Source organism: Saimiri boliviensis, chromosome 2, assembly GCF_048565385.1.
Source record: "Saimiri boliviensis isolate mSaiBol1 chromosome 2, mSaiBol1.pri, whole genome shotgun sequence".
Taxonomy (NCBI): domain Eukaryota; kingdom Metazoa; phylum Chordata; class Mammalia; order Primates; family Cebidae; genus Saimiri; species Saimiri boliviensis.
In genome coordinates, this window is record NC_133450.1 from 49799366 (window position 1) to 49814935 (window position 15570).

The window sequence follows — 15570 nt, forward strand, 5'->3', positions numbered from 1 at the left end:
ACAGAAGCACACACCAAAATAAAACAAATAGCAATTGATGGCCATTTTCTTATTATTTGCACTTTCCCTATAACATGAGTAAGGTATTTTGTATAGGAACACAATCTAGGATTAAGTATGAAATAAAGAACAAGGTATGTGAACATTTTTACAGTTAATTACTTATTTAATTTTTAACATTTTACTTGACCTACTAAAAGAGAGCTTCTGATATTCCTATACAATATCACAATTCAAAAACAGAATGAGCCATTTATAAGGAAAGAAATGGAAAAAACAAATATTAAAAAATGTATTTCAGGGGGCATATTTCAGGAAATTGTATTTTTATGCATCACTTTTCCTGTTTTATAATTGATACATACTAGATGCATGCCGAAAAGTCTCTTGCATTTTGGTTTCCCCAAGTATGCTCACAAAAACAGAATAACAGAGTTTTGTTCTTCCTAATTTCAAAGTTCCATCCTAAATCAATGTTCACCTTAAACTAAGTGAAAAATAGAAGAAAAATGTATTTTACTAATGTTGTAAAGTAAATAGAATGTTTGAATTACTGCAAGGGTTGAAGGGCACGGAAAATCACTGCTCTTTTAAACAATGCTTCTTGATACCTAAAACTGAGAATCACTTGGCCATATTTTGTAGTTTATTTCTTCTTATGAAAATACTGACACAAAATGTTACTGCTATAAGAAGTATGACTGCACACAAGTAATCACATATATATTATAAAACACAGTATAATCTCTGACACCTTATTTAGCTGATCCTGAGATCTGCCAACTACACCATTTAACCTAATGTAAAGGTCTCAATGTAATGTAATGTAAAGGTCTCAATATCCATTCACTAAGATTCCTAAGCTAGGAAGGACTAACAGATAAAATTATCAAAATTAAATATTAAAATATCACCAGTCATATTGGTGCAAGTTAGAAGGTAAGGCAAAAATATCTATCAACAACTTTATATTTCCAACAACATGAAAATAAGGAAGAAAAAAGATCATTGGGCTATTATACGGCCAGTTGATTTATAATCTTTCAACCTTTAACAATGGGATTTGAAGAGGGAATATTTTTTATCTTTTCTTAATATACTATCTGTACTCATCTGGAACTTTCCAGGAAAAAGAGAAGTTTTAAATAGAGGGAATTTTTCAATTTTCTCTACTTAAAATGCCTTTGGGATTTCCTGGTTATCTAATTTTTACATATTTGCCTGACCATATGCATTAAAGAATTATACTTTTTGACTAAATTTCAGTAATAAAGACTGCATCATGGCCGGATGCGGTTGCTCAAGCCTGTAATCCCAGCACTTTGGGAGGCCGAGGCGGGTGGATCACGAGGTCAAGAGATCCAGACCATCCTGGTCAACATGGTGAAATCCCGTCTCTACTAAAAATACAAAAAATTAGCTGGGCATGGTGGCGCGTGCCTATAATCCCAGCTACTCAGGAGGCTGAGGCAGGAGAATTGCCTGAACTCAGGAGGCGAGGTTGCGGTGAGCCGAGATCGTGCCATTGCACTAGAGCCTGGGTAACAAGAGCGAAACTCCGTCTCGAAAAAAAAAAAAAAAAAAAAAAAAAAGACTGCATCATTACCCTCTTGAGGAATGGCAGAAATTTGGTGCTGCATTTCAAATTGAGACAACTTATTTAGGGTAATCACTCAAAATAACAACAGCATAATATATGACTGAAACAGAACTTTACTCGCAAAAAATATATCTGACATTTTAATTTTCTATTACAGGAATATTGTTCTTTTATAACCAACCCTTTTTATGACCAATAGCTTGTCTTTTTACCATTTCTGAGCATATATAAAGATGCAATCTGAAACTCTGAAGAATTTTTAAAAAGAAACATAAAATTTTGTAATGGCAAAAGGAAAAAAAAAGTAGTAATGAGGTAGCAGACCATTACAGCTATTTAATTAAATTAATTAATTAATTTTACTTGCAACTTGAAGCAGCTTGGAATATCTAGTTATTTTTATTTATCACAGTTAGCTACAGAGACTGAAATTTAAAGAGAAAGAAAAATCAAGAAATCTAAGGAAAATGAGAGAAAATTAATTTAGCCAAAACTAGAACTAAAACCTAAAATAAGTTTGCCTAAGAATAAACACCATTGGGTTAAAAATAATAATCATACATTTCAAAATAACTAGAAGTGGAACCGGGATGTTCCTAACACTAAGAAATGATAAATGCTTGAGGTGATGGATTTCCCAGTTACACTGATTTAATCATTATGCAGTGTATCAAAATTTCACATGTACCCCATATATATATATATATATATATATATATATATATATGACTATTATGTATCCATAAAATCCCCATATATATATATATGTACACGACTATTATATATCCATAAAAATTAAAAATTAAAAAAGCAAAAACTATGATAAAAGGCATAAAAACTAATTGTTGCTCCCTGAAACTTTTTTGGAACAAGGAGAAAAATAAATAAGTAGATGAAGTATTAACTACTTAACTTCAATCTGAGTATTCAGAAGAGATTCATTAATTCAAAAGATAATGTACTAAACACATAACAGGAGCTAGACAATGAGTTCATCAATAAATAAGTCAGTTGCTGTCTCAAAATCTGTCTCATAATCTGGTCAGAGAGACAGACATATCTATAAGTAATATAGTAACACATGAAACAAAGTATTAATGAGAACACACTAGAGAGAAATATTTATTCTAACTGCCAAGACTGATAAAGACTTTACGTAACTTGGGCTTTGAAGACTAGGTAGAATACCCCAGAAAAAAAGGTGGAAAAGACATCCCAAAATGACAGAACTGCATAAGACAAGGCATGGAATTACAGAAATGGATGGACATTCATAAAAAAAACAAGCTTCCCATAGGCCTCAATGCCACAGTGGTAACCTAACAGAAAATTAAAATGAGAATTTTCCTGTTGTCTCAGTTTCAGCCAATGACCCAAAGCTGAGAATAAGTGCTATGTATTAGAAATGAGGTGACAGACCATCTAGGCAACACTTAGTTAAGACTGTGGCCAGAAATTGCCCAGGCAACCTTTAGTTCGCCATTCAAATAAAAAAAATATGTATGAAAGAAGAGAGCTTACAGATTGAGAAGTAGCACAGTAACATAGTCAGAACTTAGTCTATGATTAGAATATAGAGCACTCAAGGAATGGTAACTAACTAAACTTATGCCCTCATTTTGGGCTGCTACTTTAGAATTGGCCAGTACTTCCATAGGTTGGTGGAGTAAAGAAATACATTTTCCCATGAGACAGATAACCCTTAGGAAAGGAACTAGCACTAACCCATTTTAAAAGAAACTTTCCTAAAGACACACAAAAAACAAGATAACTCCAAAACAAAGAAGATAGAGACCAGAAAGTAAAAACCTAAGGAGAATAGTTAAAACCAGACAAAGAAAGTGTCAACCATATCAAGGAATTATAGCTCTTATCTCCAAATACTAGGAGTCTTTGATGAATCCAGAAAAGCAAGAGAAGAATCCATTAAGACTTCCAACATATCTTTACTACCAATTAGTCCTTCTGTACTTCTAACCCCCGAACTCCAGAAAACCCAGGTGAAGCTCAGTAAGAAGGGTGAAAAGTTAACATTAAAAAAAAAATAATAATGCAAAAGCCTACTAGCTGACCAACCTATTTCCCTCCTTATTCAGGTTTTTAAACCCTCTTTGAGCAAGGTTGATGTAGAAAAAACATTTTACACTGGAGGAGAGTTTTAAACTTCATTAAACATTTTCTTCTTTACTTGAAAATTTAATCTATTTTAAAATGCTAGAGTGAGAAAAGAAGGAATGAAAGAAAATTGAGAAGAAAAAAGCAAGAAGCAGCAGAAGAGCAAGAATAGAGAAGAGATGGAAATGACACTTAAACAGCATTTTATCAAGGGGCAGAAAACATAATATTTAGAATGGAATTGTGTGTAAAGTGACTAGAAAGAATAAAGTACTCTGCTTGCACCCTGAGTGAGTCTATCTCTTCTAATAAATCCATTAGAGTGATAAATGGTGGGCCAAGAAGAGCAATTATATGGCCACCAGTTTGATACGATTATTGTGGGACCAGAAATACATTTTATAAATACAGAATCCAAATTGCTTTATTTAAGGAGTTATATATGTTGTGAATTATTTTTAGGGGAAACATACCTATTTACAAAATGTTCGATCATTTCCTGAGTTACAGAAACTCTCAGGTGGTGGGGGAAAAATGGTAAATAAGACAGGCTGGATCCATCATCTCTGAGTTTACAAGTAGAGGAAACAGACAAGTACAAAGGCAGTACATTACATGCAGTAATTGCTAGAAAAGAATAAACACAGCCCATAGAATCATACAGAAAAATCATCCAAGAAAATATGTGAGGAAGAAGGGACAGAAGACATCTTAGTACAGAAGAAATAGAAAGTGCAGGCTGAGAAATGAGGTTGAGTTACACAGAAGATAGTAGCCTAGGGAAAGGGGAATGTGAGTAGTTTAAAAGAATGTTGCATTCCAATAAAGGCCAAAAGAAAGCATAATATATCCTGGGAACTACAAAGACCATAGCATCAATAAATCAGTATGTGTAGTTTGCAAGGAAAGAAATGGGGCGGAAGACATAAGGGATAGCCAGAACACACACCATGACACAGAATTTGGATTTTATCCTGAGATGAAATGGCCCCCCACAGAATGGGGGCCACTGATGGTTTGGTAACACTCATTTATCAGACACTGTACATCTAGTATATGCTAAGCACTCTTTCACATACGTTTTATTGTTTTTTGTTTTTTTTTTTTCCTCACAACAACCCTGTGAGGTAGGTGAAATGATTCCCAATTAACAGATTTAAAAAACAACCTTAAATTTGTTAAGCAATGTACACTTGATTAATAGCTACAAAGTGCCAGTCAGGATTCAAGACCACACTTCAGAGAATACATTAGAAAGGTGATATACACATATATACACACACACATTTACCCACAAGACATATAGAAATTTCAGAATTATAGAGAAGTTTTAAAGTAATAAATGCTTGTTAATTCAGTATTAAAGATAATAAGGTTTCTGGCATCAGTAGCCTTTTATGAAAACTTATACACTTAAAATTTTCAATGAATTCAATTTATATTGAAAAATAACTGCAAAATTATAAAAAAATAAGCAGAAATCATTTGATATATAAAATGAGAAAAGCAAAGATATGAATACTATATCTTCATTAATCTGGAAACCATTTAAAAAAATACATTTCATTTTTAATTATAAAACATTTAAATTCAAATTGCACATGTTAGTCTATGAATATAAATTCTATTTTGGATAATAAGAAATGATGCATAAAATACTAAAGCTTGATTATCAAATGAATTAAATCAAATATTGACCACTTAGAATAAAAAGAATTGTCCACCTAATCCTACATTGAAAAATCACTCCCCTATTACTTACAGTAAAACATTTGAAGATGTTTCATCTCTCTAATAAATAAAATTTGTTCAGATAAATCTGATAAGAAAAATAAATTTGAAAAGTAATCTATTGGAGATGGATATAAAAATACGTACCTAATTTAAAAGAGTATTTTGTAAAACTGAGAAAATCTGAGAATTTAAAATTATAGACTAAAATTCTATTTTAAAATGTATGTTCTTTAAAATTAGTTTAAATTGAATAAATCATACAATGAAAAATATATTGCCATACAGTTTCCTATTTTCTCACCAATTTCACTATTTCTTCAGCTGGTTCTAGTAACTCTTCTTAAAGCCTCTAATGGAAAGCTAGATATTGCCAGGACATTATCACATGAGGTCTAAGTATATATCATTCATACATAAGTACTTAAAATTCATAATAATTTATGCATTTGCTTCATTTTTCCTATTACAAATAGAAAATTATAATGAGAGAGGATTAAAAAACAAATATTTCATTAAAGTTTACTAATAACCTATAATTTATTTCTTATTTTCAAAATTAGTAAGTGAGTGCTAATTAAGTAATAATCTGGCCCACAATTCTGGGCTTTCACAGTATGATGAAGGCCCTTTGAAAATCACCAGTACAGATAAGAGTTATGTATTTTGTGAAATGGCGATAATCTCTAAATAAACTAAATAAATGTTTCAAATACATAATTTAACTGAAACACCAACAGTTTATTTTTGATTACACAAGGAGTATATTTTCATTATATTCAAATAATACAGAAGTATATTCAATAAAAATTTCCATCTGATTCCTGTTCAAATCCCACACACTATGGGTATAATAAAATACAAGAGTCATGTACTAAATGTTGAATCAAATAAGTTATCAAACTTTTATCATCCACATAAAGTCTAAAATATAACAACTTGTATAATTTCAAAACATATACTAGGACATACAAAACAGATACAGTTTGTGCCTCTCAATAAAAAGTTAATATATAAAACATATAATCTATTCTGTCAAATAATGATGACTTCAGTAAATAAAATGAATGGGATTAAGGAATACTTACAATTACATTGTAGAAAGTGCCAAAGAATCAATTATAGCAATTCAAATATTTCATATACTCTCTTGGCTAGAGATACATAAGTATACTATGTGTAAACTGTAAATTTTTAAGTATTGATATTTACTTCTTTGGTGCTTTGACTATTAAATGAAATGCTAAATCTATGCAAATAAAGGGGGTAGGCCTCATTAAAATATGAGTTTTTGATAATCTTTAACTAAATTTCCACTCAATGTAAGTAACTTTTATTCTTATCCACTTTATGCTTCCATGATGAAGAAGATAATAATTGTGCTGCATTGTCCAAAAATCATATTTCAAAACAGTGGAGTTATCTACACTATAAAATTACACACAGAACTGAAAATCTTTGTGGGAAATCCAACCTTACCTATTGATTCTAAAACATTATCACTCAGCATTTAATTAACACAAATAACATTCTAATTAGAACAAAGTCATTTGAGCCCAAATACTTAGGCAATATGATGTAAGGTATAATTCTAAATACAAACACTACTAACGCTGAATTAAACAGAAAACAGTTAAAATGTCCCTAGAAAATCATTTTTCTACCCACCTCATATTACAAGTAAACAAACTGCAAAATGAAGTTATCTTTTATCTGCTTTGAGAATCTATGAACATAGATATGTGCACAAATGTAGTTTAACTTAGGACACATAATTTAAAGTTACCTAAACCAAATGATACTGTATTTAATATGATTAAGACTCTGAAGTCTGAGATTCTAATTTCTTTACATAGAAACATCTACATATGTAGCAAAAAAAAGAGATAAACAATAAGTCGTACTTTTGTCTAAAAAAACTACTAAAATAATAAAATATAACAATCTGTATCATATTGTGTAACAACAGATACAGTTGTTTCTAATGATATTTTTTCTATTTTATAAGGTATAAACATGCCAAACCATTACAAAGATAGCACTCTTACAAAAGTGCTTTTACATAAGAAAACCTCATTAAATAATTAAATGGGAGTGACTAAAACTGCATTAAGTGGAAGCTCAAATATTTACTGTTTCTTCTCTCCACAACTTTTCCCCCAAATGTTAAAAAAAAAAAAAAAGAAGAGAAAAGAAATTGGGCAGAGCACAGAGGCTCACACCTATAATCCCAGCACTTCAGGAGGCCAAGGCGGGAGGATCACTTGAGGCCAGGAGTTCTAGACCAGGCTGGTCTCAAATAGTGAGACCCTATTATCTACAGAAACTGAAAAGAAAAAAAAAAAGCCAGGTGTGGTTAGCACATGCGTAAGGCCAGGGGGTCGAGGCTGCAGTGAGCTATGATCACACCACTGTACTCCAGCCTGGATGACAAAGCAAGACCTCATCTCAAAAAAATTAAAAATAAAAAAGAAGTCAAAAATAAGTGTTTCTAATCCAAAGAATTAAAACTAGGCTCATCATAAACTTGCTTTGCTGCAAAACTACAAAAGAAAGTATTAAAACCAAGACATAAAACACTGGAAGCAAAGCTAGTTAACACGTTCCTGCTGAATCACAAGTTTGCTATTTTAAGAACATGGCTCTGAAATCTTATAACATTCGTTTGGTTATTTTAAAATATTTTAAAACAGAATGATTAAGTTCCATTCAAAGTTAAGAATATTGATAGAAGCATTTTAGTTTTATTTGCTTTTAGAATAAAAAGAAGTGCATCCATCTATTTGTTATTTAATTTGGTACCAATCAGATGACCTTAAAATAAAATTTAGAGCCAGGGAGAGCAGCACTAAGTTTAACTGACCTCAATACATTTTTAGATGATGCTTCCCAGTTATTTGTTATTTTCCCTTATTGGGTTTTCCAGTCTAGGGCAGGTACACAAGAAACTTACAGTCTATGTAGTACTCCTAGTCAGTTTCACTCTGCAGATGGCACAGTGGAGAAATACCTTCTGTACAGCACCATGTACAATTTCTTCTGCAGCTGTCAGCACCTAGGGGAAAGTGCGCTGTTAAACAGTTGCTGCGTTCCACCTCAGAAGTGGCTGCAATTCGGTGGTGGGTGAAGTGACTCCTGTACATATATACAGGGATGAAAAGTACTATAGAAAATGAAAATATATAAGAACAAAAGTGGCTGTCTGAAAACTTTGCCACAGCAAAACAGAATACATCACTCAGTCACAAGATTTTCACTACGAAAATGGGCTATCATTCATTTAAAAGTTGAATGCTAAGAATGATTGCAGGAAAGGTAAAAATACAGTTACTTCAATTCACAACATAACTAAACCAAATGTTAAAACGAGTATGTTAAAAAATAAAACCTAAATACTTATAATGATTTATAACATTATTTCTACAATAATATACCTAAAACCAAGCACACATATACAACAAGATTGTTTATTCTGCTCAGCTGATGTTTTCGGTTCAGATGAAAATTCAAGGGGGAAAAAAGCAAAATAGGTAAGATATCAAAACTGAAGCACAAGCACCATAAAAATATCTAAAAAGAATTTTTTAGAAAGCCATTCTGAAATTCCAAACTACATTATAGTTAAAAAATAACTTTATAAAATAATTAGTCCTCAACAACTACTGATGTTTTATGAAAAGACAACTTTTTTCCTCCAAAATGAAATTAAGTTAGATTCCAAATACAGTCTTCATCTTTAGCCCATATAAACAATGAGTCAACCAAGTTTATGATAACCTTAGGTCATTAGTACAGAAAATTATTACCACATTCTGCTTTTACTACACCAACCTGTCTACATAATTTATCTTTGATGGAATCAGAAAATCAAATTCAGTAATTATTCTCCGAGAAATATCACTGAATCACAAGGCTGTAAGGTACTAGCCAATCTTCTAGCTCTAGGCACAGCTACTATGTATACACTACTCTGAAGAGGTAACTTTATATTATTAAAAATATTCACAGGTAGATTTCTTTCTGAAACAGATTGAGGGTGCTTTGTGACAAAGTCCAACAAACCTGATCAATAAAAAACGTACCGTAAGTCAAACTTTTCTGAATCTCACTTTCTAATTACACAGAATTTATTTACTTTGGCATATACTAAGTATAGCTAGAGAGAGCTGACAACTTCCTTTCAGCTTTCTTAAATTCCTTCTAGAATAAAGCATAGTGTAAATATATATTATTTTCCTTAAGTGACAAGACGTGGCTCTTTATTTAAAAATACATAGAACAGAGATTCCCAATTTCGTGTTCACATCTCAAAAGAATCTAGGAATTCTAGTAAACTGCATACTAAAATAAAAACATATGCATTCCATACTCACATGATTCAGGGGAAATGGGCCCTAAGATTTTGTTAGGTTTTTAAAGGGCTCTGACTTCTCATGCAGTTTAAGAAACTTTGATAAATTACAGTCAAGAAATACAACTGAACAAGCAGAACTAATCCTTCTAAATTAAATGTATAAATGAGCATTCTTTCTTCTCATGTAAAACAAATAATAGTAACTTGAAGGGATATTCCAACTACAGAATGAAATAATGCATACCAGACACATGATATAACACCTGGCTTATTATTACCAGTAATAATAATAATAGCTCAAAAGAGCTCCTCAAATAACTATGGGATTCCACCTTTGTTTACTGCTACATAATTTCATAATATTCATTTTTATTTAACCATGCCTTCTAAAAGAGATCAATATCACAAACTACATATTTATGCATTATTTTCAAAATGAAAATGTTAAGTACAAGTTTTAGAATTCTGCTACATACCTCTGGAGTCTGCATTTCTCAAAAAGTGACACTGGTCCCTTCTCACACACTGTACTTACTTGGAATAGAGTCAGATATAGTAAATATTTGGCTTTAATTTTTTTATGTAAATAATGTCATTTCATTTATCAGTCTTTTATTTATTTAATAGTATACAAACAAAACATCTAAATTTGAAGACTCTAACAAGGGATCACATTTTTTTAAAAAAGTAATGCACATAATACTTTTATTTTTATAAATCATTTTCTCTACTCCTTCTAGGTATTTTTCTGTAGATATAAAGATACAATAACCATTCATACATACATATCCTTCAAAAAGAAAAAGATTATTCTCATCTTTAAAATAATTCACAATATTACAAACAGTATTACAAAACTCTCCAAGATTATGGTGACTTAAATACTCATTTAAAAAATGACAAGTGAATTCTTAACAAAACCTAAAGATACTCAGTGAGGAAAAAGACTTGCTAATACATATAAAATAATAGCATACAACAACTATACAAGTGGTTCCTAACTACTTCCAATGTAAAGAGTGTTTTCTATTCTTCTCATAGAAGTTAAACATTTTATGTATTCACACAGTAAAAAAATATACAGCTGTAGGTTTTATGTAAAAAGGCAAAGAAGTAAAGAGAAGCATAGTTCAGCATTCAGAGTATTGTAATGAAAAGGATATGAGTGGAATAGAGTTCATGTAAGAACCATGATGAGAAGGTACAGAACAAATTATGTTAAGGAATTTTCAAATGTTTCACCCCAATAGTGGCATTTAGGTAAGTATTTTATAAAAAATAATTCTAACAGCATAAAACACTGGAAGAGTAAAACATGTAGGATAAGTCAAATATATTATCTAAAGATTGGATCTAATAACTAGAATTCATTAATTCATTTATTCAATCAACACCAAAAATTCATTGTTTCTTATGGGTCAGGACTATGTTAGGCAATGAGTAAAGTGCTGAATAAAGAAGTCAATGACCTTCCCTCTTGAAAATCATGTTAATAGAAGTGATCAAACAAACTATTAAATATACAATTTAATGTATAAAAATTAGTGTATAAACAAAAAATAAAGCAAGTGATGGTAATAAAACAAATACACTATTTTAAGTGTATTCAGAGAACATTAAGGAAGCAGCATTTAAATGAAGAATGAAATGAAGTGAGTGTACTATCTGGGGTTTTAGAATACTGCATACAGATAGATGGCAGATGGTAGTTTAGTAGCAAAGCCTTGAGACAGGAATATGTGATCAAAAACCTAACCTGCAGTCAGATCGTCTCAGGCCTTCTAAGCCATAATAAGGACTTCAGGTTTGTTTTTGTTTTTACTGTTTTAGAAAGCCGCTACATTATTTTGACTGAGGTAGAGCTGTAGCAAAACGAACTTTACTGTAGCTAGGAAGAATAAAACTACTAGGCAAAACTGGTAAAATGTACATAATTAGATATCAGGTGGCACTTTTCCCATTGCCCAGAGGCTGGTAATTAGAACCCAAGACTAACAACAAAGGCATCTATCAAGTATTTTATATTTGGAAGACAGACTTAAACAAGTGAGAGCCAACTCCACCTCCACAAGTTAAATATCTTTACCTTCCTCAGTTCCTCCTTATCCCAGAAATACCTTCTCCTGCCCCCATCATGAGCCAATCATCAGAGTTTGCTTCACTGACTTAATGTAGCTGAACAGTGCTGCTGCTGAGAGTCCAAATCAAGGGAGAGTTCATCTAAAAGATTAGCAAGAAGGGAAGACTGGTATCTCACCGCTCAGATGGACCTCTGCTTGTGTTAGACTTGCATATTATCCCATGCCCATTTCCCTTCTCTGTGCCTAATTGAAGAGACAGAGAAAAGACATGGAGTTGAAAGACAGGGTACAGATAATTGGGATTCCCTCTCTGCAAAAGCGAAGAGTGTAGTGAGTGTGAAAGTAGCTGAACTTGAGCCTCCAGTTGATGGGGACTCAAGCAGCCAGAGGTTGTGAATATACTAGAGAGGTAAAAACTGAGAAAGAGTAGAAAAAGACAATCCAGAAATGGTTGCTATGACACTCCAAAAACAACTGCCACACCCCCCACCAAAGTTTTGTACATGTGCTTCATCAGAGAGTTAGTAATCTCCCTGCCCTCATAGGAGGAGGACTAGGCCAGGCCTGGTGGCTCAAATCTGTAATCCCAGCACTTTGCAGGGCTGAGGTGGGCTGATCACTTGAGGCCAGGGTTCAAGATCAGCCTGGCCTACATGGTGAATCTTCGTTTCTATTACAAATACAAGTAACTGGCTGGGCATGGTGGTGTGCACCTGTAATTCCAACTTCTCAGGAGGCTGAGGGAGGTGAATTGTTTGAACCTGGGAGGCAGAGGCTGCACTGAGCCAAGATCATACCACTGCACTCCAGCCTGGGTAATGGAGTGAGACTCTGTCTCAAAAAAGGAAAGAAGGAAGGAGGGAAGGAGGGAGGGAGGGAGAGAAAGAAAGGAGGGACGGAGGGATGGAGGGAAGGAGGGAGAGGGAGAAGAAAGGTGCAGTCAGTGTGAGGGAGTGGAGCAGAAGCAGAAAAAGAGGGAACAAAAGCTACTACTTACATTAGAAAGCCTTTTCTCTTTCTACCTTTCCCCTTACTTCATCAACACACAGAAGAAACAGGTGCATGAGTGAAAAGCAGATAATTCTCCACTCACTGGATTGGGCAAAGGGAATGACTAGACTTCAACCTCTTCCAACACTCTATAATCTCCTAGAAAAGTCTCCTAGAAAAGTCCAAGTCACACTGACTAAAAGAAGAGAAATTGAGTTTAAAGTTGGCTATAAGATGAAAATTCAAGTTAAATGACTTTACTGCATTAAAGTCAGATTAAACTGAAGTGTCCAGAAATCTATAACATCATCTTGAGATGAATAAAAGAAACAAAAAAGAGTGATTTGACTAATCGTAAACAAAAAAAGTCACATTGGAGAAAACAAAAAAACCACTCCGTGTTCCCGTTCCCACTTAATACTCCATCCCAATTCATACTGTGCTATAAAATTGTTAGTACCAATGAGGTAGTGATTTTGACTATTCATTTTTCTAAAACTTTCTATGATTACCAGGCTGAATACAATTATCACATTCTTAATTCTTATTATCATGAACACCGAGCAGTTACCTAACTATGGCTATTTTGCAGAGAATTTCTTAGTATTTTCCTTGTGTATAAAAGGTACAGAAATATTTGTCCATTTGTAAATAGTAATATTAAGCAATTAAATAAGATGAATATGTTTTGTGCATTTGTAGAAAATACTAGATTTTACAGAAGCTAAAAAGTAATGTATCCTAAATAAGACACCAAACTTAGAAGCTTGTAGATGAAAAAGGCTCTACAGAAGCAAAGACTAAAAAAGAAAGAAAAAAGAGTTTAGAAGGATTCTTGTGTTAAGGAACACTTTTCAATATTCATGTTTCAGTAACCTAAAATACAATTTTAGGGAATATTTTCCTCTGACTCATAGTTTAATAACAGGATCTTCCTCTAAATGGAATCATGCTCTCTCCAGGCATTTAATAGTTAAATTAATATTTAATGGGCATTCTCTTAAAAATAAGGCACTTCCTTTTAAATAAATTAAGGTATCAGTATTTTGTGTGATTAAATTATGCCTGGCCTTGTCTCTTTTTAAATGGCACACTTTTGAGAATACAGAAACCTATTACATAGATGTTTATAACTGTTCATGTAATGTTCTCATTCATTTAACAATCACTCATCACCATAAATTATGACATGTATATTCAACACATATTTTATCAGTCATTCCCTCTCAGAAGCACAACATACTGAAGAGAAAGTAATGTGAGTCAAAACTACAAAACTAAGTTCTAAATTTATGCCTTTTTTCTACTCTATTTTCTCACAGGATTTAAAAAGAAGTATCAGTCACAAGTAAGTTGAAAAGTGTAAAAAAAATCATGGAAACTTAATTCATCCAAACTAACATGCGAATTCACTGTTAGTTAATAATATCAACCTACATAACTTGACAAAAATCGAGTTGTGATGAAATACTTCTAAGCTTTCCTAGCTTAAGTCATATTTAATTCAACAATAATTATTACTTATGTCAACCAGGAATACATAATCTGGTACTATAATTTGTTATCAAAAAATTATTGATGTTACTTCTAAGACTTACCATGTTAACATTTCATATAATTGTGCAAAAAGCGGTTGTTCTAACACCAAAAACTGGAAAAAGTTTGGTATAAAACTAACAAAATATGTTTATGATCTATGGGAGTAGAACCACAATACTCCAATGAAAGAAATTAAAGACAATCTAAGTCAGGCGTTCCCAAACTACGGCCCGAGGGCCACATGCGGCCCCCTGAGGCCATTTATCCGGCCCCCCGCCGCACTTCAGGAAGGGGCACCTCTTTCATTGGTGGTCAGTGAGAGGAGCACAGTATGTGGCGGCCCTCCAACGGTCTGAGGGACAGTGAACTGGCCCCCTGTGTAAAAAGTTTGGGGACGCCTGATCTAAGTAAATGACCTATTCCATGTACTCAGAGAGAAAGACTCATTGTTAAGATGTCAGATCTTCCCAGCTTGATCTATAGATGCAATGTAATACCTATCAAAATACCAGCAAGTTACTTTGCAGATATCTATGAACTGATTCTAAAGATTTATACAAAAAAGCAAAAGGCCCAGAATATTAAAGGAAAATAACAAAGCTATAAGACTAACAGTATCCAACTTCAAAACTTTATAAAACTATAACAATCAAGAGAGTGTGGTAATGGTAAAATAACAGACAAATTGATAAATGAAACAGAAATTAAGAAAGCCCAGAAAAAAACCCACATCAACATAGTCAACTGATTTTTCACTAAGGAGAGGAGGTAATTCAATAGAGTAATGAGAGTTTGTTTCAACAAATAGTGCTGGAACAACTGGACATCCACATGCCAAAAAAAAAAAAAAAAAAAAAAACCTAATCTAAATATAAATCATCATAAACCTTTCAAAAAAATTAATTCAAAATATATCAAAAATAAAGCTACAAGTCCTGGAGGACAACACTGGAGAAAATCAGGGTGAAACTATGCTTAACAATGACATTTTAGATACCACACCAAAAGCAGGTTCATGTAAGAACAAAATTGATCAGTTGGACGTCATGAAAATGAAAATTCTGCTTTATAGAAAACACTATTATAAGAATGAAAAGATAAGCCACAGATAAAGAAAAACACATGACTCATAACATGCTGGTATCCAAAATATTAGAAAA

General features: G+C 32.6%; 1 protein-coding gene across 6 annotated transcripts in view; it reads right to left on the reverse strand.

Moving 5' to 3' along the window:
• Positions 1-15570, reverse strand: part of NOVA1 (NOVA alternative splicing regulator 1) — a 137656-nt gene that overhangs the window by 85000 nt on the left and 37086 nt on the right. Inside the window, exon 1 of one of the 6 annotated variants that reach the window (XM_074393280.1) lies at positions 8400-8501. The exons of the other annotated variants lie outside the window; for them this stretch is intronic. The gene's annotated coding sequence lies outside the window, so the exon portion shown is untranslated. Of the gene's footprint in view, positions 1-8399; positions 8502-15570 lie in introns of those variants that run through there. 6 annotated transcript variants of the gene reach the window in all.